We start from the raw sequence: 25,532 nt of genomic DNA on the forward strand, positions 1-25,532 counted from the left end.
CGCCCCGTTCCCGGCCGCCGGGGCAGGGCAGAGGCGAGTACCGCCTGCCCTTACAGAGGTTTACCGAGAGCTTTCTTCGCCCCCTGCCAGGAAATAAGCTCAAAATGCGAAGGGAGCCTCCCTTAGCACCCTTCAGGAAGGCCACGGAGGGGATTTGGTTTTATTTATTTCATGTTCCTTAATCGTTGGCCTTGCAGCAAACCCCGAATGCGCAGTGCCCTTAGCACCAGGCTGCCCACGGGAAGCTTTGGTCTCTCTGGGCAGCAGCATCTCCTCCCCACTGCACAGGGAGCGTGGTCTCACCCCCAAGCATGGAGCCACCGATGCACGGGAGAATTTATCATCGTCCAGGACCATCTTCTGTGGGGGCTCCCGGGGCAGCCAGGCCCCTCTGCTCCAAACACACCCCCCTACTTCACCCCAACCCTTGGCCATCACGTGCCAGCGATGATTTAAAGTCCTGAACGTGGCTCCCCCAACACTTTCGAAGCATAAATTGCAATTATTGCCTAATAATATTGCTCTGATGAAGCATCAGAGCCACGACAGTGACTCACATCACTGCAGGGAGGAATGGGGGGCTGCTGGTACGCCTCTTCTGTCCCCTGTGCTGGAAGGGACAGGAGACGATGAATCAAATGCGTATTTATAGCACTGAATAGGAATTATGAGTGTTTGGCAGGGTGACCTTCATCTGGGCCCAGGATTAACTAAATGGGCTTAGCGGGCCTGCCCATCGAGTGTTATATTTGCCTCAATAAAAGAAAGATAAAAGGAAAGATGGGGAGAAGAGCTGTGATCGTAAATCTGTGTTTTGAAGCAAGCCTGGGACCCGGCTGTTCGTGTGACCGGGGAGCAGCAGCAGCCACTGGGTACGAAGGAGCGAGCAGGCACCCACCGTGGCACCAGCTGCTCCCGTTGGGCACGGGACTGTGCTGGCAGAAGGGAAACCCAGCAAATCTGGTCCCAAGTCATCTGTCACAAACGGGGCAGGTTGGGCCAAGGGGATGCAGCTCAGGTGCTGCGCTGCAGATCGGTGAGCACAGAAAGGACAGAAAATGAGGGTCCAATTCAAAATATGCCACAGCACCTTGGGAGGCAGTGGAGTTCAGCTGGGCTCCAAGTCTGAGTAGCCCCCTGCTCAATGATAACAATGCCCCCAGAAATATCCTGGCTATGATTGCACTAAGTTTTCAGACAAAAATCCCTCCCAAAGTACAGCTTTAGGTTGACCAGAAACAATGGATGAGTTTTTGGCAATTTCATTTTGATGGTTAACAAATGAGGCAATAATAGTTTGTATTTAAAACAATCTTCTGGTTGTGTTGCATTTTAGTTTAAGATTGCTCAAAAGCTAATTGAAACCTCATGGTGTATGTCACATGAAACACGTGTGAATCTAAAAGCTGTTTGATCACCTTTTCAATCACTTAAAATTTTGAAAAATACCTTCTCACTTGTTGCAAAAAAAATGTGTTCCCAATCCTCAAACTTGCCTTTGCATGAATAAGAGAGCTGCTTGTACAGCTTTAATTCTATCAGCAATGGATTTATAATTGAATAGCATCACAAGTACTTCTGAACTTGGCTTTTATTCCCCCAGATTCATTGTACATGAGCTTATGAAGTAAGTGGCTATTGCTGAAACTGATACTAGCATCCTGTTATTTATCCAGCGCTGATTTCTTAATACCATAAACGTGACTAATCCTAAATTTCATGTACCTCACATTCAACAAAGACTGGAGGAAGAACATCTTTAGAAGACAAAGGCTAGTCCTGCTCTCTACCGTGGGAAAATAAATTGCTAAAAATCTTTCTGCCCCAACCACTTCCCTTTGTGCTGCTCTGCCTGGGCTGGCGGACAACTCAAAGCACGTGAGTCCTGCCTGCTCTCTGCCTTCCCCCTCCGTGCTCGTCCTGCCGCACCGAGACTCCGGCCTCTTCAGCTAGATGTACGCTAAGATATTTAAGCAACATGAAAAGTTTAGTATTTTAGAAATGTCGTCTCGCTTTCTGGAGCCTGTCGGGATCTGAAACGTGCCAATGCCCAAGGAGCGAGGAGGTGCGCTGGGCCAGGGGTCGGCTCACGGCTCACGTGCCGGCTCTTGCCAGAAAGGGAGGACTGTCCTGCAGAGCTTGAAGGAAACAAAAGCATTTTGTTTGTCTTTGGCTGTTCCCACAGATCACATTAATGAAATTGAAATTAAACACATTTCTTAATTTTCTTTCTTTTTCCCAAAGCTTTTTTATTTTCTTGCAAGTGCTGAAGACCGAGTTTAATTTCGGAGTGGTGTCTTTCATCTTTCTGCTTTTGTTCTACACTGGGTCATAACTTCATGCATGTGTTACACTGGTTTCTGAAATATCAGAGGATGTTTCTAGAATCAGGAAGAAAAAAAAATAAATACAGTTTTCCTTTGTTTTTCTTTTAGTTTCCAAGCACATAAAACATGTGCCATGTCTTCTGATCCTGCAGTCATTAAGGATTCTGAGACACATTTCCTAAGAATGAGATTTTAGACATTGTGTCTGGCTTCTTTCCAGATCAGGTAATTACATTTTTCCTCTCTAAATTCCCCTGCACTTTCAATTGGATACATTATTATTCTCCATTCCCCAACTTAAACTGTTACGCTGTGCAATTGTCTACTCTTTTAAAAAGGTTTTGCGTTGAATGCCTGGGAACTGGTTTCTCTCTTCTGAGGTTTAATTCATTAACACAAATCACTCCAAGGCATTGAGATGATGCAGCTGTTGGTTGTTGATAAATGATCATTGGTTGATTGTTAAAAGACTACCAATGAATAATTATTAATTAGAATTCATAGTTTGGAGGGATATTTTAAATTTATAAACTGCGTGTTAGAAATCTAAGCACAACATAGCAGTAAAATTTACATAGAAAAATCAACAAAACCTTCAACTGCACACATCAGCACTGCTTGACTGTGTCTGACCTACTTCAAGACTTTGGCCCAAATATCCCAAAATAAGAAGGAATTTTTCATTTGGAGTTTCTTCATGATCCAGGGCAATTTAAAGCCAGGCATAACCTGATTGCACTGATGGAATTACACCAGAAGAATGGACTTAAGTTTATATTGTAAGAATTTATTTTTTTAAAAGCAGTTCAAGAAGCCGTAGTTCTGGTGTCAACTCTTACTGTCTTTCTTTGGGAAAAACATGCTGCTTTGTGGTGCTGCTAGGCTTGTTTCAATGGTTTGCCAGGCAGCCTGGAGGTTCCCCAAGCTTCACCCACTGAGCAGGGTGCTCTCCTGGGTTACTGTCTCCCACAGCCACATCTTCATTGCACCAAGCTGCGCTGCAGCCCCTTCTGCTGGGCTCCCACGTACCGACCGTGCTGATGAACACGTTCCCCCAGCACTAGCCAGCTGCTTTTGGAGTGTGGTACCAAGGACCAGGTCACAGCAGTGCCACTGGGCTGTAGCACAGCCCTGCTGCAAGGCTCCATCTCCTGTAGGGCCCCATCCCTGGTACCTGTCACAAACCCACCCTTGCCTCACCACCTAGAGCAACAAGCTGAGGCCTCAGTTTCATATAAATCAGGATCTTTTCATAAGAGTCAGGGAAGCTGGCAACTCTCTTTATGTATTCTTCTGTTGTGATGAAATGTCAGTAGACCTTATTAATTCCTTGTGTACCAAAAGAAATCTCCATTCATATTTCCTTGACATTTACTGGTGTCCATTCTTAATCAGAGGTCAAGTGTCCTTCGCAAGGGATGTGACTGCAAAGTTTAATCTGTTGTTTGAGGAGCGACTGAACGCTCCCCATGAGGCTACTGCCTCCAAGTTACCAGCTGCCAATGCATCTGATGTCTGTGAGGCCATTGGGGGTGCTGGCATTGGGGAGCACGACTGTGTTGGCCATCACAGACTCAGCTGCATCCACACAGCATAGAGGCTGTCTGGACCAGGATTTTTAGATATGACTGCAAAACAAAGCAGGTCCTGTTATACACTAATAAGTAGCTTCTCCTGGAATGGGTAGCACCAAAGCTTTGGCTGCTGAAGGCAACTACCAGTTCTTCATCAGCTTCTGCAAGAACAAGAGCATTACTCCTGCTCCACTGGGAAGAAACACGGAGTCCAATATTGTTTTCCCTACCATAAAAGACCTCCTGGCTTTTCAGTTCAGCTTTTTCTGCCCCAAACCACTGAGTAATGTCATTGTGTGCCATGGTACAGCCACTGCTTTCAGGTGGCTGACTTTCAGTGATGGATGAAATAATTCCTGCATACGTAGATTGTTTGGTGCTTTGAGACATGTTAGAATAAATGAATCACCACAGTATAAGACTCATTATCAATATTGCTTGGAAATATAAAAAATGTCAGAGGCCTCAGTTTAATTTGGATGTTTATCATAGGCTCCGGAGAAACGGAAAAATGTGACAGTAACAAAACACTGCAGCAGTTATGCCAACCAGCTTCAAGCAGTGGTGGAGAGCTGGTGTATTTCTAGGCCACGAGGGAAGAAGATGTGGGTGCTGGGGGATCCTTCTCAAACATTTGTTCAAACAAAAGTGATGCTGGAGAGCATCCAAGTGACAGCATCTGGGGCTCTAGCAAATATCCTGCTTGCCTCTGGGGCTTGATGAGATGTATAACAAGAGTTGCTGATGTGGAGGTTCCTCACAGGACTGCTCACATCAGTCAGCTACAGGACTCCTGCCTGCTAAATGAAGCAGAATTTCTCCATAAAGAGTCAGTGGAGTGATAGACCCTTCACTGCAGAAGTTCGACCAAATGCTCTGAATTGCCCCAGGAAGGGGAACTTTCCTCACTCCCAGCTCAGCAGAGTTTGGAGCCTGAAGTCAGACAACAAATAGCTCCTCAAGTAAGGTTTTTCAGAGGTATATAAGCACTTATGCATGCAGATAGCTACCTAGTGGAACTAATTTGTTTACAACATTCATGGAAAAATCTTAATAACCAATTTCTATATTAAGTCTAAACGCCTTTGAAAATCTAAGCTTTATATCCCTGTGCTTACTGGCCCCATCCAGTCATGTGGGGCTATGAGAAAGGGCCAGAAATAAACTGACAGCCAGCACAACCCTCCTGTGGTCCTGATGTTCCTGCTGAACAAGACCCAAAGGCTGCTGGTCTGCTTTGGCAATGCTGTATACCTATTTTTGACTCTTAATTATCCAAGGCACAGTTCATTGCAAAATCAGGTCTCCCCAGTTTACCTGAATTACCCCTTTGTTCTCTTACTGCTCTTCCCTCCCCAGATCAAAACCCTACTCCATCCTACTTGTTTCCATTGCAATTTGCCAGACAGCTCTAAGCTGCAGGGAAAAATAAAATCAATCTACTTTTCCACCACCTCATCCATCAGCTTCATGCTTCACCCAGCATCAAGCCTTTTGTTGCCAAGACGAGTTCTCCAGCAGCTGGCCACCACCGAAGAAGCCCAAGGCCATTTGGTTTGCTGTATTACAGAGCTGCTAGTGCAGAGGCTGCAATCATCTGCCTGATTGTGTTATGGGCAGCGGCATGGGAGCTGAGTTTGGGCTCTGTGTAATGAAATTGCAGTTCAGTAGGTTTCAGAACATTAATAGTGTGATTAACCTGAAACAACCACGGTAACAAATTGATTATCAAGAACAATAAATCATCTTCTTACACATACAGGTAGCTGGTTTTGGGGTTTTTTTTGCATTGGAGAGCTGTGAGTCTGTCTACAGGACCATAACAACCTCCAGCACAGAGCAATACCCAGGAAAAGGCCAAACAGCACTTGATTAAACTATTTTGGGAATGCAGAAGAAAGGAGGAGAAGGCTGCTGGCTTTTAGATCTTTAAGATTTGGACATAAGTAATGTGACAGCTTTTGTCTTAATTTCCTGCCCCTCCCCACCCCCGTCTACTGGCCAGTCCTTTCCAGAAGACTTTGGAACTGACTTTACAGGGCTTGGAGCCAGGACAAGGTGTAGCTGCTCTGCACATGGACATGGGCAAGAGCGTGGCTACTCCAGCATCAAGCAGTCCAGAGCCCACAAGATACACCGAGCTGCTGAGTGATGGGCTGGGCCCCCCCTGCATCCCAAAGCCCTGAGCTCCCTGGATTTGCTTGTGCAGTTTTCCATATACAATCCTTTGTATGCAGACTGGGGTATTGCTAAAGGCTCAACCCAGCTAGATCCAGGTGCCTTCCCACAAGCAGTAATAAGGGTCCAACAAGTCTCACCGTGCTGCAATGTTTGAAGAACCTTGAAGCATCAGATACCCAAATCTCACTCAATGTAAGCCGCAGCTGGAAACTGAACTCATTTCCTTTGAGGCACAAGTGACTGTCTTCTGCACATGGAATATAAGTCATCTGCTCGCATCTCCTGATCCAGAAAGGAAACATTGAGTGAGACCCGAGAAGGGCCCTGCTCGCACACAGGGAAGATGAGTTATTGTCTTGCCTTGGTGATTGCACCTTTTGTCCAGAGAGGTTCATTAACCATCTGCCGTTGCATTGCAGTGCACATATCTACATCCAAGGAGTTGGAGATGAGCGTGGCTAAGAGGGAACAAGTATGTGCCTCTGATGCATGCTATTTATAATATCAAGGAACATTTCAGGTGATAATTTGCAAATGCTACCCACAAGCACAGAAACAGCAGCAGAGAAATAGCCATTTGACCTGAGGTTAGCACACAGAGTCCTCTGCTACACCCAGTCACCGTCTGCATGCAGAGAGGCATCAGGAGGGCTTACATTAAACCAGTCCCAGGGCAGACCAGGGCTTATTTCACTTCCAAGTATCTCCTGGGTGCTCTCAAGTGTACTTCAACCATAGCACCTCTGTAGGAGCGTGCTCAGGTATTGCTGTAGCTCAGAGCCCCCCATCCATGTCTCTTCCATCAGCTCTGATCTGGACTGGGAAACAGCAGATAACAGACCCCTTCATAGCCCTTCTGCCCTGGGAGGCTCTCTGGTGTGTAAGGAGTTACGCAGCTGCTCCGTGCTCCTTGTACCGAAGCTAAGAGTTGAGCAGGAGTCTTCATATAGACAGATGGGACAAGAAGTGCCAACTGCTGCTGTTAATAAGTCAAAGCAAGTCCAGCCATCCAATTCAAATTGCTGGGCCACAGCTCACTGCTTTCATTTGACAATAATTTGCAGCTGGTGACAAAAATTAGATACAAGCCAAGGAGATCACTTAAGACATCCAGGGACTGAGCCAGAGTAAGTTGGTACCATGCTGTCTGTTGACCTGTATTAATATTGGCAGCAGATGAAAGACAGCCTGTGACCCATTTGGGCTTTGAGACTCGTTGGGAACTGCAGCAAAACTCCCCTGCACCACATTCGCTACCTCCTTCTTCCCAGAAGGAGACTTTCATAGAGACATTTCTGGTCCAGGAGGAATCCAGAAAGAGATTAGCAGATTGGGTATCTCAAAGCCTGCCACACATTGCAGTGGTGATCGAGCCAGGACATGGAAAGACTGAGATGGCAGGTGGGAGAACTTGCCCTCGTCCAGCCTTGGCAGCAATGCTCCCAGAGATGTGAGGCTCACCTCTGGAAGAAGGACCAATCACTCCTTCCCATAGCATCTTCTAGCAGAATAGCTTCCAGTTCCTTAATTCAGCTCTGCTGCCATCCCCAGAGCCACTGAGTCAGTGCAGCACTCTTCTCCCACCAAGGAACTTGGAGGTTAAATGGACAAAATGTCTTGCTCTTTCTTGGACATGTGTGATGTAAAGGCCATAGCCTTGGATCCAGTTTCCGCACCCTGCCCTGGGAGCCCTTCCCTACAGACAGGGCTCCCTGCAGCCTCACTTTGCTGCCAGGAACTGAGGATGGAGGTGGAGGGAAGAATGATCTGTTATTTTAGTCTGCCAGGGATGAGACACGGGATCCCGAGAGAGACATTACAAATTAATCTTGCAGATAACAACATGATATATGAACGCAGGCAGTTTCTTAGAGAAGGATGCAATCTGCTAGAGCAACACTGGGCCATTGGCATGACAAGCAGAATCCCTGTAGCTGTGCTGTAGCTCTGTATTCACCCTCAACCTGATCCAAGCCCTGACGGCATGGATCAACAAAACCTATTGATTTCAGGGGGGTTTCATGGCAGTCCTAATGCCTGAGGCAGAACAATGCTCCTATAAAGGCTTCTTTGCTTCAGGCTTTAAAAGCATCACTTGGGTTTTGCCAGTATGCATGAGCTTGCTCTTTCCCCATGTAAGGCTCTTCTGTTGGATTGATCTTTTCACTCCTTTTGCAATCAATACATCTAGGCTTAGAAAGAAGTTAGTTATGCAGTTCAGTGGCTAGCTCTGATGGCAGTGCGGGAATACTGCTGTTTGGTTTGTATTCACCTCCATTTGTGAAGGAACAGACCCCAAGGGTTTGCATGAGTGGGAGTTTAAATGGCTTTACGAGGGTCTCCCACTTAGCCAAAGGGATTCAGTAGTATTAGATGCCTTTGATAATCCCACATTATCTTCACAAATAGATGCTGAAATATTCAAACAATGCAAGATCAGGCTTTTAAAAACATTTATGCATCTACAGATGATACTAAGTGCCACTTAGTGAGAAACCCACTTCTGGGACTCTCAGAATAAAGTTCCTAACTCCTAATCACATACAAAGAGGTGAGAGGCTAAATGCCTTAGGCCTTGCCCATGTACCAGAGCTGTGCAGACTTAACCATGCCTAAATCAACACCCACTCTTACTAGTACAAATACAGCCGAGATTGCTCATTCTGCTCTAGCTACTGCCACCGAGAAGGGAATCTCTGACAGTGGAGGCATCTTCATACAAGTAAAACTGCATTCACTCAAGAATGGTACCTTATATCAGCATCACTAAACAAACAATCAGGACAATCCTCAGGTGATGAACACATGAAATGAACCCCGAGGTGCAGAACTGGAGCAATGGGCATCCCAGCAGCTGCCTACAAATGAGGAGGTTGTGCCTGGGCATCCAGAGGCAGGCATTAGGGGGAAAAAAAAAAAAGAAAGTGCAGTTGATTCATCCAGGGATAAATTTGCCACTCCTTGTGTACAGATCCATCATTTTTAGACTTGTACTACACCTGCTCACATATCTGCAGCATTTTGAAATGGTGACAGCTTACTTTGCCACATGTTAATCCATGGTCCAAGTGACATCTGTATACAAGCAAAGTCTGAAACACCTACACTTTGTACCTTGCCAAAAATCAGCCTTTGCAGCCTTTTACTTCTGGGCTTAGTAACCTTTATGCCCCAGACACACTATTGGTGAGTCACCAGTGTGACAAGACAGAGGTCTCAGCATGGTAAGACTGCACTGATACTTGTATTATTAGGCAAGGATGGATAGTTGAGTTATCCACATCTGTTTCAGTGGGAGCTTCTAGTTGATTTATGTAGCAAAATAGCACAATCAAGTGGAGGCCAAACATACATAGAAATAAAAACTCTTCCCAGATTGTTCACATCTTCATTGCATACATGAAGCATTAAATAAGGACTGATCCCCCACTAGGACCTTTGGGTGCTGCTGCAGCTTTAACAGGCGAAGTTACTTACTTCTGGTACCTGGCTGTAACTTTTACATGTTAATTCTCATGAGACTTCCATGGATCTATTTTTGTGTAGAAAGAAATTGCTTATTAGCATGTAGCACTGCTAGAACTGACATCCTTCTAGGTCTAACTCTGTGCAAACTGCACATGCCCCTTCCCTTCTGATTCCTGCAATGCACTAAACATTTAACTGATCTACACAGCTGCCATCTTTCAATCCTCACACTCCCCACATTTCTGGGGAGCAGCAGACATTAGATAACAGTGGACAAACCCCTGCCTTCTCAGGTCACACACTTTGTAATTCAGCAATTCAGCCCGGGCAGTAAATTAGGTCCAGTTCTTCACTGCAGAGCCATACCCCAGACCAAAGTTGAAGTGAGCTTTGAGTGGTGTAGGAACCTTGAATTCCGTCCTAGTGATAAACAGAGGCAGAGCACATGAATATCCTATGCTATACAGCCTCCGTCTCTTTATACCCAAATCACATTGATTTCATGACCCACCTCTTGATGTAGCCTAATGTAGTCCCTTTGGAGCAGTATATATCAAGCCTACCTGGCAACAGCAGCACAGCTCTTGCTGTGCTACTTGTTAGTTTGGTTGTTCTACCCAACATAAAATACAATCAAGTGAATTTGCAATAAAAATTTAAAAAAAAAAAAAAAAATGGGGAGTTTCTCTTTGCAACCTCATTCCGCTCTTGGGTAGGATTCTGGCAGACTCCAAACTCCAGCTCTGTTTCAGCCAGCCCAGCAAGGGGGATTGGATCAAAGTTTTGCTTGTTCCTACCACAGACACCCTGTCCATAGCTCTAGGAAACCTGGTCTTGCTACTGTTATTGGTACCAAAAAATACATTTGTGATGGATAAAACCACCCCTTCAGTTCTGGCCCAAGGTAATTGGCATAGGAGGCCTAAATCCTGGGATTTTGGTCAAGAGGAATGCAGTTTGTCTGTCTACAGTGCTCCAGCAGATGAGATTCCAAGTGACAGGTACACACCTATCTGCTGCATCCACACCTAGAATTTTGTTTAATGATGGACAACTTAAACTCCCTGGTGATCCTCATTTCAGGTGGAGGCAACGTGCTGGCATGGAAGGAGGGGTTAGCTCCCACTGGTGTTTGTTTTCTGTGTGATTGCCACCATTTTTAATAAAAAATGTTTGTTATCAAACCCAAACATTTCATATACACGTAAAATGTTTAGATACACACATCTCTTTCCTCCTCTCCCTCTAATTTAGAGGGCATGCATAATTTGGGGCTGACACTCTGAATGAATTGCATCTAGCAAAGTGAGATACCTTATGCAGTCAGCTACATATTTCATTAAAAAGTGCTCAGAATTTCCTGTTTAAATCCCTTTCCCATGAATGATGACTGGTATTTAAACAAGCACATAGCATTTTCTAAAGCATTTTATCCACTTTAATTAAAAACTAATATTTATAGAGTAAGGCAGATGTGCCATACACCAAAAGAAAATAACAGTCCCCCCTTCTGGATTGCTAGTGACTTTCTGCAGTAACTAGCATATAATCATTGTTAAACTGGAATAAGTACTATTGATTGTTATCTCTAATAGAGAATATGATTTTAAAGAACTTGCAACACTGGACTGTTCAAGCTCATTGTATTTATTGATTGAGACTATGAAGACTGTAATAACATATGAAAACACAAGGGTTATTTGTCATACATTGGCTGTTCAAAAGATGCATCCTATACTGCCTAAATGAAATAAAACAAGTGCAACTGCTGCTGTGGAAGGACTTTGTCACCATCCCATGACTACAAACTGGAGTGACAGAGTCCATGTGCTGCTGCAGGCATTAGCCACCAGACAGAGCTTGCTTCTGACCTCTTCTGGGAAAACAGAACAGCAAAAGTGGAACCTCATGCCTCACACAAAACACCTTGCCACTAGAAATAAGAAGAGAGGCAGCATCTGTCTTCTGGTGCCTGTAGAGACTTGCAACACTCAGCTAACAGGTTGCTAGGTAGCATTTCATCCAACATCAAAAGTCCAGAGTTACTTCTTCAAAACTGAATCTGGCTGTGGAACTGGCTGCAGGCAAACAATGAGAATAGGGGCTTCCCATAAAGGAGCTATATGTTCAGCACTAGGATAAGAAGGAAAATTGTGGAGCAACGCCTCATTTTTTTTATGCACTCTTTTAGCTTGCCTCTTCTTGTCTAGTAACTAATACCGTTACCTTGTCCAGCCTCCAGAGTCTTCCACACAACACCACAATTTATTGGTCATTACTCATTACTCTTTTTTGCAATATCATATCACATACGTGACCACAGAAACTGGCCACAGCTTCACAGCTCCTCAGAGCATAAGGTTGCTGCTATAGCTTTAATAGCAACTGCTAAGAAACAGCAAAAGGGGGCTGTTGTACAAGGGAAGTGGAACAGAGAACAAGGGATAGTGTCCTCACCAAAGAGGACACAGTGCCACAGTACCTACGCAACGAGAAAAGAGGAGCTCTAGGTTAGCTAGCAACCCATCAATCTCCAGCCAAGTCCATAGACAACCAGTTAAGAAACCAAGGCACAAAACCATGCACACCACACAACTTGAGTAAAGGACGCAGCTTAAACACATCTCCTGAGCCAACAAGTGAAAGCCGGTGGGTGGAGACCCCAAAGGGGGCTGCCCAGGGCAATCAGAGCCAGGTGGAGCACAGGGAGAAGGAGTACCAAAGCGAGGGAGGACACTTAATCTGCGTAGTCCTACCCTTTTGCCAGAATAATTAAGGACTTAGTAAGCAAAATCAGTCCTTAAAGGAACTCCATCCCTCTGCTCCGTGCCATCAGGAGTGTCAGTGACCCCTTGTCAGTGACTGTTGCCATCTCTTCTTTCACCAGATCCTCTCTCTGTTTTTCTCCTTGTCTCCGTTTGCTCCAACTTCACTAAAAATTTTCCACCACAGCTACATTACAGATGCTTTTACCGAAGAGCACCTACACAATTTAATGCCTTTCTGGTGCCTATTAAATCAAGCGTCCTACTTAAAGAAGTACTAAATTAGCCTCGTGTGTTCCTTGTCAGATCATTAGCCATGTTGACTTTTATGCTATTTTCCACTTAAATCTAGGCTTCAAGTGTTTTCCCTCTCCAATCTGTTCTAAAGCATTGTATGCTATATATCAAAGGTCCTCTTTGCTGTTCTTGTGCCACAATGCCAGGGATTTCCTCCTGCACTGTCCTGAAGTGACAACTTAGAGGTGAGCTCCTATCTGCTGTGGACTGCTGTTTATAGCAACAGCAAGCACTCAGCCTATTGCAATGCTGGGCTTCCTATCTGTGCCTTCAGGAGAAAGAGGTAAGAGTCTGGTGCTTGGGGAAAACAGAAGATCTCTGGTGCAGGAGGTTGGTAGTTAAGTATGCAACACTACAGACAATCCTTATTTTGGACGATGTGTCCTTGATCCATATGACCTGAATCAGGGAAATGATTTGGTTCTTGGAAGTTCAACACTGTTTGCAATGATGGTTTTGAACAAAAATAGTCCTCTGCAACTTGCTGCTGGCTCGGAAGGGCATACTCACCCATGTTAGAACAGGACACAGACAACTCTGATAGTGTGAAAGATTTCTTTTTGCCTTTCTGTTTCTAGCATTTCTTATAATCCTTGCAAAGTCCCATGTCTGCAGCAAAATAAATGGTAGTTCAGAACTTCCAATGTTAACAAGGGTAACAGCCTCCTGGCCTATCTGTCCACATTTTTATACGTATCCCAAATGGATCTAATTTACCACTTAAATGGTCTGGTTTGTAGCAGGAAAAAAAAAATCCTGCCTATATCAAACACTGGGAAGTATCTCCTAACACACAGTGCTAAAATGCTGTGGAACAGGGCTCATTCTGCAGGGAGTGCAGCTCCTGGAGCTGCAGGATACTGCGTTACCCAGCCTGCCAAAGCTGCAGCCTCAGCTACAGCACTGACCACTCTCCGAGACAAATTAATTTAAATGGAGCAGTGGCCATCCAGCTGCACTGACAGCTCATTTACATGGAATATTTTGTTCAGAGATTTGACAGCCCTCAAAACACAGCACCTTCTCCCACAGAAATCCTAGGAGGGAAAGCAAGAAGGAGCTCAGGCAGAGGAAGACTTCAAACCCTGATGAGTGTTTATTGGTAGAAGGAGAGCACCTGGGAAAGACAGCCTGGAGGTTATAAGAGGGGAGGGCGGTAGCCAGTTACTCCTGGTAGAGCTCAGGTAGGAGAGTGGTGGCTGTAGCTGCCTTAGGTTTTGTTGGCTGGAAGAGTCAGAGTTCTCTAGGGAGCTCCAGTTTAAGAGCAATATCTTTTCAAAGTAGTGAGAAAATGCAGCTAGTGAAGATGCACTGTTGTGTTCTTAAATTAACGGTCTCTTATCTGTACTGGCTTGTGCGCAAAGTGTTGGAGTTGAGGACAAGCAAGCTCCTGAGTGACTGCAGAGCCCAAGGAGGTGAGCTGGGACTTGGGGCAGGCACACCACAGGGAGGCTGGGGAGAGCAGGAACCAAGTGTTAACGCAGACCCTCATTGAGCTGTGGGAAGCTTAAGGAGATGTGAATTTGGTTCACGAGGGCTGCTGGAGCCCCAGTGTGGCAGTGTGGTTGCCTTTGCAACCCTCCTGCTTGTGCCCAAGGGAAAGGAGGCTGTCAGGCAATGTCTGTCTCTCTCCCTGCCTGTCCGTCAGTTGGCAGCTCTCCTCTTTTATCACCCTTGCAAGTTTTATTGCCAAGTTTTTATGCAAAGTAGAAAAGCCTCATTAAGTGATGCTGAAAGTACTCCTCTGTTGATGTTAAATGTGACAACCGCGTAAGTGAGCAAAATGTTCTGGTTGGGTTAACACTTCGTACAGGTACAAAATGACTCTGCAAGGTGCAGAGTGGGGAGAAATCAGGCCTGGAGAGGAAGGTGAACTGACGGAGTTCTGAAACTGTGTCAGTCTCAAAGTTGGGAAACAAGCCCAGACATCCTCATTGTAAGTTTAATATCCAGCTACACATGCCAAATGTCCTCTGACCTCTCTTGCAGAGCTCCAGAGAGCAAATCCAGAAGGACAGTTATGTCCTCTCTGGTATGTCAGCATTTCTTGCAGTCATGGACACGCAGAGCTTGGTTTCATGAGGCCTTGGGAGTTGCACTGTTGCAATCCTTTGGGGTCTGGTCCAGATCATCAGCTGGTGTAAATTAGGCAGCTTTGTTGCAGCCAAGGGTGCTGTTGTGATTTATACCAGCTGAGATTGTCCTACACTTCCTCATGGCTGGAAGTCCCTCTGTCCATCACCTCCAGGAGCATCTGAGCCATAAAGCATCAGCTCAGAGCAGGGTTTTTTAAGATCAGGGCAGTCCTCACTAGCTGGGTAGTTACAGAGAGTGGGAGCATCTTGAACTGCTAGCAGCCTCCATGGGGGTGGGATTTGCAAATTCTGATTCTTAAGCTCCAGATATTAGGCAAATAAAAAGCACTGAGATGGGGAATCGCAAATTAAATCCATATAAGGCTCTGGGCCCTGCAGTGGTGCTTTTTCAGGGTGGGGAAGGGTGTGGAGGGGTTGTAACACCATTGTGCACAGAGAGCTCTGGGTTCCACTGCTGAAAGCCAGGACCCTTTCATCTGCTTTGCACGGGAAGGGATTCTGCTGGGCTGGTACCTGAATGAATCCCCAACACCTCAGAGCAGCTGCTGCCCCAAAAGTGGAGTTGGACAAGGATTATATCTTCTTTTTTTTTTTGTAATTCCTTTATAATGAAGGTCTCCAAAGGTTACAGAAATGGTACCTCTGCAGTTGAGTCTTGTACTGGGAGCAAGGATTTGATTGCTTCTCTTCTACTTATGCCATGTAAAAATTGTTTTCATCTGTCTGCTGATGGGCTGCGGTGGAAAGCAGAGCACAGGATGGATAACTGCAGAATTTGTTGTCAGATAAACCAGTGCTTAAAATATCCTTCCTTACTGCATCACATTACATCTCTTCTCCCTGTTGCTTGTCTCATTCAGGATACTATTAACTCAATCGCTTTAGTTGTAGCTCTGCTTACAGCATGGCATTATGTCAAAATAGAGCAACAGCTGCTCGAGAAGCAGCAAAATTCATCTCTGCTTTCTATTAGCTGGAGGCTGTGGGCCCACACCAGGAAGAAGGTAAAAAGCAATTCATATAGGAAAGCTGGAAAATTAAATCTGTTGTACCAAAGAGGAAGATTTAGACCACATGAGAATCCATTTACTCCAGTAGTCCTTGCTGTCATTCCTGATTTCCAGCAAGGACATGATGACAGGGGGGATGTTGGCTTGGAGGAGGGAATCTTCATTCAACTGCCCAGGTGAGCAGCTTACTATGAATTTACTATGAATTAAAAACTTACTATGAATTAAAAACTTACTATGAATTCAGTTATCTTAATATATCTTAGGCTGAATGAAGATATTTTTATTCCAGGCTAAATGAGATGGTTTTAGTGTCAGCTACTAAATTATCTCATGTACTCTAGTTGCTGCCTCCTGCTGAAGCAATAACTATCTGTGCTTGGGAGAGACAGAATAATTTCCCTGTTATTGTCTTCAGAGCAGCATGATAGTGACCTTACTCTGAGACTTGTTGCAAAGGTGCTGCGTAGCTATCGGGAGCAGAAATCTCTTCCCCAGCCCAGGGTAGACTCCAAGAGGTAGAAGAGTGCAGGTGAGGGACTGGGATGTTGGCCTGAGACCTGTTGCTGGCTCTGCCACCAATCTGTGGGGGGATCCTTTCCTCACTCACCCACAGCTTTTGTTTAGCTCTTGCCAGCTTTTATTTAGATGGGAATCTCATTAATAGTATTTAGGGGCAGAAACTAGGTGGGGTGGGCAGTTCTAGCTCAGGTTCAGACTGGTAATTCAGGAAATGGTCACTAACTGAGCCCATGGACTGAGGCCAGCTTCCACCTTCAGTGTGTTTGGCTCTTGATGGCAGAGGGAGAGAGGATGCTGTATTAGGAGCAAGCTTGAGGCTGAGCCTCCTTTTTTCCCCTTCCCTGATGGCAGCATTTCCCTCTTAGAGCAAGTTACTGTGAATTGTTTCATGTGCAGTGAGGAGCAGTGCTACCTGCAAGCTCTCCATCCACACCTGCCTCTCTGAGCAGTGGGCAGGTCCTCCGGCTGCTTGTGCATCGGTGCTGCAAAGTCCACGGCTGCTTTTTTTGTGTCTTCAGCTGGTATCACAGGGCTGTTCGTGGCCTCGCAGGGAGCAGCTGGGATAAGGGGCTTGAACTTGCAGTTGGGTTTGGCATATCTGTGCCATGTCTTAGGCTCTGCAGCGGAGCTGGAGTGTCCTCACATGCCTGAGTGGCTGTTGCGGTAGTGCCATGTTCAGGGTGCGTGATTTGCATCTGCTGGATTAACCACATTATGGCTCTGTAGCATCTTTGGCTGTCAACACCAAGTTAAATCAGTGACAGACAGAGCCCCTCTAACTTCATCTGCTTCCACAGAGCGAGGTTGTTCTTCAGGTTAGACGAAGCCTGGCTGGCAAGTTGCTGAAAAAAGACTGGGCATGCTTTAGCCTTTGAAAGTGGCTGTTAGAAAGCAGCTTGGGCTGAGCAAACCCAGGTACTCCAGCATCTTGAAAGAGATTCAGACTGGAATTATGCAAAGGGTGTTTAACATTCACAGCAGTGTGCTGGCTGCTGGGCTAGCTGCACTTTGTGCATTACTGCTGCTGCAAGCTCAGGGAGGGCCACAAAGCCAGCTCCTAGTAAAATAACAACATCATTAGGTAAAATAATCCTGGTGGCTTTACTCTTTACATCTAAAATGATGAGATCAGGTGCCATCTAGTGTAAACGCGTTCTCTTAATGCAGATGTGACTCCATCCAGATTTCTGTTATTTCTTCCTTTCCATGCTTTGATATGCAAGATCTAAAATCCACAACTGCTGTAACAAAAGCAATTCAGCCCTTCCCCTGGGAGATCCTGCAGTAAAAACCTCACCAAGTGCCTGCTGGTGCTGCCTGCAGTGTTCAAGGGAGGATAGCAGAAGTGCAGAGGTCTCGGACCTACACCACCATCTATTCTACAGCCCAATTGGGGAAACAAAGCAGAAGCGTGATGAGATAGATGTGCTGTGGGGTTGAATCTGTTGCTGGGAGCTAGCAAGGGTGCCCTGGGCTGTCCCTCCTGCTCTTGGCCAGGTCTCTTCCCCCTGCAAAATGGAAATAGCTTGCTCCTAGGAAGAGTGAATGGGCCTGATCCAGCCTGCATTGAACTTAGTGGGAGACATTCCTTCCCCTGGGACAGGAGCATGTGTGCCTGAGACTAGTGCTGTAATGTCATGCTCTGCCCCAGGGCTGCAAAGCATGAAGACTTATTTCACATTGCTCCCCACCCCTGCTGCTCTCTCAGGGGACACTGCTGCTGAGTAGCCACTGGGTACTGGCTGGCCAGGACCCCTCCAGCCACCCCATCACCAACAGGTGAGTAGGCAATGAGGGCAGGAAAGACTCAGGAGGGCAGAAGCCTGAAACCACCCTCTGGGAATAAGGAGGGTTGGTATAAATACAGCTGGTATTGATTAGTGAGGGATGTGCCCATAAATGTTTATTCTTTTCATTCCTGCTAGTTGACTTACAGGAAAAATTGGCTGCTTGTGCCTGCAAAAGTGTTTTATGTTTATTTAACTGGAGCGTGACTGTTCATACACCGAGATGCACAGCCACATACTCGCATGTCTACTGGTGCGGTTCTCCCTCCTCATGTAAAGGCACGTAGAAAATACTCAGTTTAACTCTAGTCTGAGATATGAAGTCATGTCGAAAATTAGGGAAGGATGAGCTGATACCCTGAAAGCTTGTATCAGGGGAACTCTGCTTTCCTTAGGACACAGGGAAGGGGAAGGCTGGGGATCAGTTCATCGCTGCTGTGTGTGGGAGCTTTGCTTGGAGCAAATCTGCTGGGTTCAGAGCTTCCAGGGCAAGCCAATCCTGCCTCAGGGGAGGAGAATAAATATTTTAAAATGTAATCAGAGTCATTGGGGAAATGTGACAGGATTTAAAAGATGACATAACACGCTTGTTTTGTCTCTGCTGCCTGTGCTAATGAGCATGAATTGAGAGCATTAGAGATCTATCCGTGGGCATTAGTGTGTGTGAGTCAGGGGATCACAGCCTTAATTAGTCTCATCTTCTACTGCCAGCCGAGCCACTTGCCTGTCCGGTGCAGTCAGACAGGCCCTCCAATGCTCTGGAGTTACGCAGGCTTCAGCATAGTACCGTGCTGCGGTCCATCACGTCTTGAGGCCAGAGCAGGCAGTGCCTACACCTGGCTGTAGGGAGTTTCTCTCACTTTTGTCTCCCTAAGAGAAATCTAAGCACTTTTTCCTCTCTTCTGGGGAGTGTCAGAAATGCGATGACAACTCTGAGACTTTTTTTTTGATCTGTTTTCTGTTGGCCATTTCTCACTTTATAAGAATTTTCAGCATTTGGAACAGCTTTTTTTTTTTCCTAAAACCAGTATTTGCTCTCCCAAATGCTTAATTTCTACAGGAAAATGGGGTTTCGGGCTGGAGGCAAAGAAGTAAAAGCCTGCAGAGAAAGGATCCAGGATTCAAGCTTGTCCTGGCTTTTCTTCCTATCCCTGCATGCTCCTAATTCCTCACCATGGCCTTTTCAGTGAAACCTCATGGAGTCCCATCAGCAAGATTTGGCACAGTAGTGGTGTGGGTGCTGGGAGGGAATTGAGGCTGTAGCTGCTCAGCCAGCCATGCTCCTCGGGCTAGAGATCGGTCCTCTGGCATCTCTCAGCATTTCCCTGATGGCATGAAATTAATTTTGAAAAAGAAAATCAAATGGCTGATGTGATTGATCAGATGCCTTTGCCCTGCTACATTTAATCGATGGCAGCGGGTATTTATTGCATTATATACTACAAATCAACAGTGATTAGTACCTCATTAACCTTTTCTTTTCTTTTGATTGTCGTCTTGCACTGTTGTAATAACAGAGCATCCCTCTCCAGCCTGGCAGAGATGGGTTTGCAGGCTGGAGAAGATGAGTGCTGATGCTTTTGATGAGGAGTGTGACCCTGCAGCCCTGTTGCTTCTCTGAGTAAGTGGAGGAAACAGAATGTAAATCATCCCTACCAGGAGAGAGGTGCTCACAGGAAGGTTTGCTCACCTCTAGTCTCCCACAGCATAAGCTGGCAAACATCTCAACCCCATAACTGTGGCAATGGTTGAATAGGGAGCAAAACTCTCAGCAGCGCAAAACCTCTAGTAAGGTGAATAGCCCTGAGGAGGAGAGAACTGCCTGGTGCTCTGGTGGTATTTCAAGGTTGCCACGGCAGGAGTGAGCTGCTCCCTGGTGACTTTTTTGTTGCACTTGCCCCTAGGACACAGGAGAGTCGCTATTATGGTAGATGCACAGAAAAGCAGAGAGCCTCAGTGAGCAGCTGTAAGGAGTAACCTCCCTTTTCCCCCAGATATGTTTGTTCCCCTACATCTGTGCAATCAGACCTTGAAGCTGAGTTATCCTGCTTGCTGGGCTGAGTTGTGCTCCTGATGCAAACCTGCAGGGATAGTGTGTACCACTGCAGTCAGCTGGATTTCCACTGCTGCAGAAAATGTGGTCAGGAGGTCAGCCCATAAATCCTGCTAGACTGACAGGCTTCCACAAATAGTAGACTTAGATAAGTTTATTTGAATTAGATAAAGGAATTCAAATTAGATAAAGGAATTCAAATTAGATTAGCTCTGTGTGAGTTTGTCAGATTCCAGTGTAAGTGAAGCCCCCTGAATTTCCTATCTGCTGGGAGGCTGAACTTGTGCAAACGAGCTCTGCAATGCTCAGGCTTGTTCTGAAATTGTTGGATATATTGAGAGCTCTTCAGAAAGGGATTGTACTTCCCTCAAATTCACTCAGTAATCTCCAGCCACAGTGATTGCTGTAAGGCTGCACTGGCTTGGGTGCCCTAACTGTAGCTCCTGGAGAAGTCAAGGCTCTGGTGTGCAGACACCCAGTACAGGGCAGTCCTTGCCTGAAGGATGGACACTAATTAGCCCGTTGGGCTGGGGAAGTGGTGTACCCAGCAGGAGAAGAATTCAGGGTTGGAGGTGTAAATTTGTACCATGGCAGCCCCCACATGCAAGGTAGACCCCAAATCATGCATAAAGGCAACACCAAGGATAAAGAGTCTGTGCTCTCCCCTCTGTCAAAGCATCCTGCAACTTCACATTAAATCTATCTAGTGGTCCTCTGCCACCCAGCTCATCTAGGTGAGGATATTGGACTTGCTTGAGAATTTTCACAGTTAATATAAATAAGCTCAATCCTGTGGAGCGAGTTACTTGCACTCCTAAGGCTGGCTCCTTCTGCATGTGTTGCCTACGCCTCCACTCTGGAGACTTCACCTTTCACAGTCAACCCTTGTGAACAGATTCTGTGTCCTTTATCCACCAAGAAGTTTAATAGCCAAGGTGCCCAAATCGGAGATCAGGCAGTAACAAAGACTGATCCTCAGCAAGTCTCTGCTTTGCCTGTCCGTAACACCCAATCCCACATCATGACTTACAGATGATTTGTGCTGGGCATTAAAAAAAAAAAAAGCCAGTGACGCAAGTGGCTTTTTCTTTCAGGCATTTCAAAAAGGACTAGAGAGAGTGTAAGTGCAAGAAATTGCCGGAGAGGGGAGGAGGATTGCAGCTTTTAAATCACCTGGCACTGTGATGCAGGGTTGCGCTCGGTGGTGTTGGCACAGTGGAGAGATCACTGCAGGCAAATCTGGGTGAAGCTTCTTTTAGTTGGAAGGGTTTTTTCCCCAGAAAATGTAGCTTTATATAAAGCAAATGCTTTCCCAAAATGTGGTTTTGTTTTAATTTGAATTGCTTTAACTTTGGGTTTTAATAAGTGTCAAAGCATTCCAATGGCATTAAAACAAAATATTTCTGGTAATATAGGTGAAACTATTGCTCTCTGATTTGATTAACTTTTTAACCCAGGCAGTATCTAAATGACTGATAAACTGTAATCCTGTGGTGTCCACTCTGTGGAAACAGTATGTCTCAATGGTTTGGAGCTAAAATTCTCATCTTTGTTCTTCTCTTGCACAATGGAAAACAACAAATTCCCACCCAACTGAACCTGTTTCAGGCTGGCTTTGCTCAGTAACAGTCTCAGTGTGGCACTGAGCAATATGAGCATAAAGATTTGTAGATATGCAGATACAGAAGGATTTAAGTGTCCAAGTTCCCTACCTCCTCTGCCTGCCTGAACCTTGCTCTTAAGCATCTACCCCTGGCTGTTGGCTGGGCTCTGTTAAGTTGAACTTGGTCTGATTACGCATGGCAGCTCCCATAAATTGGAAACATTCCTGTTGCAAGTGGATTACATTTACACTCATAACTCAGAGCTTAGAAAATCCTTCTTGAAATGATGATTTCTCACTGCTCCTAGGGCTTTTTTTTAAATCTGACTTCTGCCTGTTATACCTGGAGCTGAAGAGATTCAGTATGCATCTCCGCTGTTTGTGCAGCTCCCAGCACAGTGGGGAACTTGCGTCTGAATTGTGCTGGATTCAGCTTTACCGCAAGACAAATGGTGAGGTGGTGCTGGAACCCATGGTACCCAGGACTTCTGTTAGAAAACCCTCATGATGCTTTTCCTTCTGCATTCGCTATTTCTGTAGACCACTTAACTGCAGCACTCGGCTGATTCTTGTCCATGCTGAGGAAAGCACATGTTCAAGCTGCACAAACCAGTCCAGCCGGCCAGGGACAGAGGATTGGGAGCCAATCTGCTAAACAGGGATTTAGCCAAGAGGCAGCCCCAAGTGCCAGCCATCTCCTAATACTCTCTTAAGGAGCCTAGCAGCACAGGCAGCTGCTGCTTCCTCCCTGGTCCTCCTCGCAGTTCAGCTCAGTCCACCAACTCTGCAGCAAGGCATTTCCAACCAGAATTATGTTTCGTTGTCTTCTTGCTACAGTGCCTTTTAATTAGAAGCACAGCTGCTCTGGAAACATGGAGCTCACTTTTCAAAGAGTGCTCTGGAAAGTGGTTACAATGGATTAAAGCAGAAAGGTTAGGCAATTTATTCATCTGGCACTTAGCAAATGCATTGGATTATTTTGTGCTGCAAGGATGATTTAAAAAAGAAAATTAATAACAACTTTTCAGCTCTTGCTAGCCCTAAGGCACTCTGCTGTGCAAGCTAGGTGTTGGAGCTGAAACGTTCGAGAGCTAAGCTGCACAGTGTCCAACTGCTTCAACTCAGCTCCCAGCTGCGTGTGAGGGTGCTAGGGTTTCACTGCCAGTGTCTGTGTAGCCCCTCTGGTTGAAAAAGGTCCAGTTCAGCCAAGAGTTGCCCCAGGAGTTAATGTGGACTCTCAGCATTCACTAATTTCAGCTCCAAAGGACCACTTACCTGGATGTTTGCAGAGCGATGCCATTTGTACCTGGCATTGACTTTCCATCCTGAGCACTGGCTGCCAACTCCCCAGCTGGCAGAGCTCTCTTTCTGAAAGGACTATTTTGATTTACAGTAGAGAGAATCTGGCCCATTGAGCCACACAGCTCTACACAGGTATGGCAAGCTGCTGTGAGGCATTTGTTCAGCGGTGTCACTTGTGCTGAGAAAGCTTTGAGAGGTTTTACTCGGGTGTAGGAACACTCCTATGCCCGAGAGCTGGATGAACTTCCTCTTTCCCCTCTGGCCCAAGGCCATGTGCTGCTCGCTCTCAACTGCATGGCTTAAGTGCTTAAAGCAGTGGCAAGGATAAAGCCCCTAGAAATTAATCAGCTTCACTTCAAAGGTGAAGTTCTATGAGAAGATCTCAATCCCATTCTTCTCCAAAGGAAAAGCAGTGGGGGTCCCTGGCTGGACAGTATGTGATGAAGATCTAACTTGCACAATGGGTGAACAATCTAAATCTGTAAAATATCTGGGGATCAAAACTTTGTATGTGTTCTGTGAGCAGAAACTAGAACAAGCATCATATCCAGCCCTGTTCCAAAGGGGTGCCTCGGAGTTGTCCTATGGCAAGTAGCAGCTGGATAGGGCATCCCAAGAATGAACAGCCTCCGCTGGCAGGGCTGTAGTAGCAGCAAGAAAACGGAATTATTTCCAAATGCAGCTACTTGTGTGGATGTTGCGTGCGTTTCTGCTGGGTAGCACTGGAATGAACTTGTCTTAGGCTTGGGAAACTGGCTTTGTGATAGTTTCTGGAGTCATATCAAAATATCAGGGACCAAATGCCACCGCTGGGCAGCTTTGGTCATTGAATGCCTGTGGTTTGGGCATTGCTGTGCTCTGCCAAAGTGGGAAGAACTGGATGTGCCGCTGCAGTCTGGAGCTAGCGCAGTGTGGGGGCAGCTCTTTCTGCATCTGCTTGTGTTAACATACTTCATGTCTTCTTGTAGGATAAAAAAAGTTTGGAGATGCTCAGATACTGCGCTTGTGGGAATAGTAGTACTTTAAATAGAAGAGCCTTTGAGTGGGGTACTAAGCATTAAAATTGTGTTTGACTGCAATTCAAAGACATACAATACCTTGTTTGCCCTTCTCTGTTTGCTGATGTAGGCGTATTTTTGGTTTTACCCACTTTTCTGGTTTATATTGTCCCTTTTTTCCAGTAATGTTGACTTTTTCATCTGCTTATTTATCACCCATAGTTAGAACCTGAATTTCAATTAGCAATCTGCTTTGTTTGGTTTTAAACAAGGCATTGAAAGCTCCAACAAAGCTTTAATACATAAAGCTATTTGTAATGCAGCTGTTAAAGCTCTTCCATCATATCCACGAACAAAATGAATTCTATTGCTATCAAGAAGCATCTGATAAATTAGGTTTAATCCTCTACTGCAGCAGACAGAAGGCACTTCAGAGAAGACAGAAAGATTTCAAATGACTTGAGGTGGAAAATGGTCTTTGCTCAGTGCTCCAGAGATGTAAAAGAAACTAAAACCTCATGCAAAGAGAAACAGTTCATCCAGTAACTGGAAAAGCAGTCCATGGATTTCTGCACTGACTTCCAATCCTGACGCTTCACTTTTGGATCTGAAGTCACAAGTCAGGGCTGTGCAAGCAGAAAAGAGGATGGCTAGGCATCCCTCGGTACCATCAGGTACTCCCCTGAATCCCACTGATCCATGCTGTGGTTTGCAATTCTGAATCTAGATCCCCAGGGTCCCTCGTAGGAAGGGCTTCTCTGGAGCAGCTGTAGTTGCTAAATGAAGGGGGGTTAATTGCAGTGAGTTTGGGTTTGACTCCAAGCCTGACATCATAAATTGCTTCAACACCCTGTCAGTAATGCAGGTGCCTAAATCCCATTGACTTGTGATTAAAAGGAAGCCTGCGCTGAGGTTCTCTGCTGAAGTGCGGCTGAATGAATGAATTACCTGTACACTAACTTACCAGTTATAACTAATTACCAGTACATAACCTAATGACAACCTGCTGTCTGGCACACTGGGCAATGGGAAAACAGCCACATGGGTCACGTAACGGGTTCTGTGTGCCCCGGGCAGGCTGTTCTCCTGGGGTGCAAGCTGATTCCTCCCGCTCGCCAGCGTGGCTTTCCCGAGTGTCTTCTTCCAGTACGCTGTGCTGATGTGCTGGGTGGGACGGCGGCCCCGGGTGGGTGCGGAAGCCCTCCAGCAGGATGGATGGGCCTGGGAAAAGCGATCTTCTCCTGTGCCGGGCCTGAGGAAGAGCGGATGGGTTTTCTGCTGCCGCTGCCCGCCCTGACCTGCCGTTCCTCCAGCCAGGCAGCTCCCGCCTGCGCCACCACCCCCGGGACCGGCTCCCTGACTGAGGTGGCCGCAGTTACCGCGCGGCTCACTCCTGCGATGAGCTGCGCGCAGGCCTCGGCCCGGGCGGCGGGCGGTCCCGGGGCAGGGCTGGTACCGCCCCGGACAACCGGTTCCTCCGCCCCCGCCCCGCCCCGCCCCGGCGGTAATGAGCGGCGGCGCTAATTGCCACTCCCGGGGGGGCGGGGCG

General features: G+C 46.2%; 1 protein-coding gene across 1 annotated transcript in view; it reads left to right on the forward strand.

Annotated features, from left to right (window-relative positions):
* The window catches only part of DFNB31 (deafness, autosomal recessive 31), an 86,829-nt gene that overhangs the window by 1,204 nt on the left and 60,093 nt on the right, over window positions 1-25,532 (forward strand). The window lies entirely within an intron of this gene.

This window comes from Haliaeetus leucocephalus, unplaced genomic scaffold (assembly GCF_000737465.1).
Source record: "Haliaeetus leucocephalus isolate CR32 unplaced genomic scaffold, Haliaeetus_leucocephalus-4.0 Scaffold306, whole genome shotgun sequence".
In the NCBI taxonomy this organism is placed as follows: Eukaryota; Metazoa; Chordata; class Aves; order Accipitriformes; family Accipitridae; genus Haliaeetus; species Haliaeetus leucocephalus.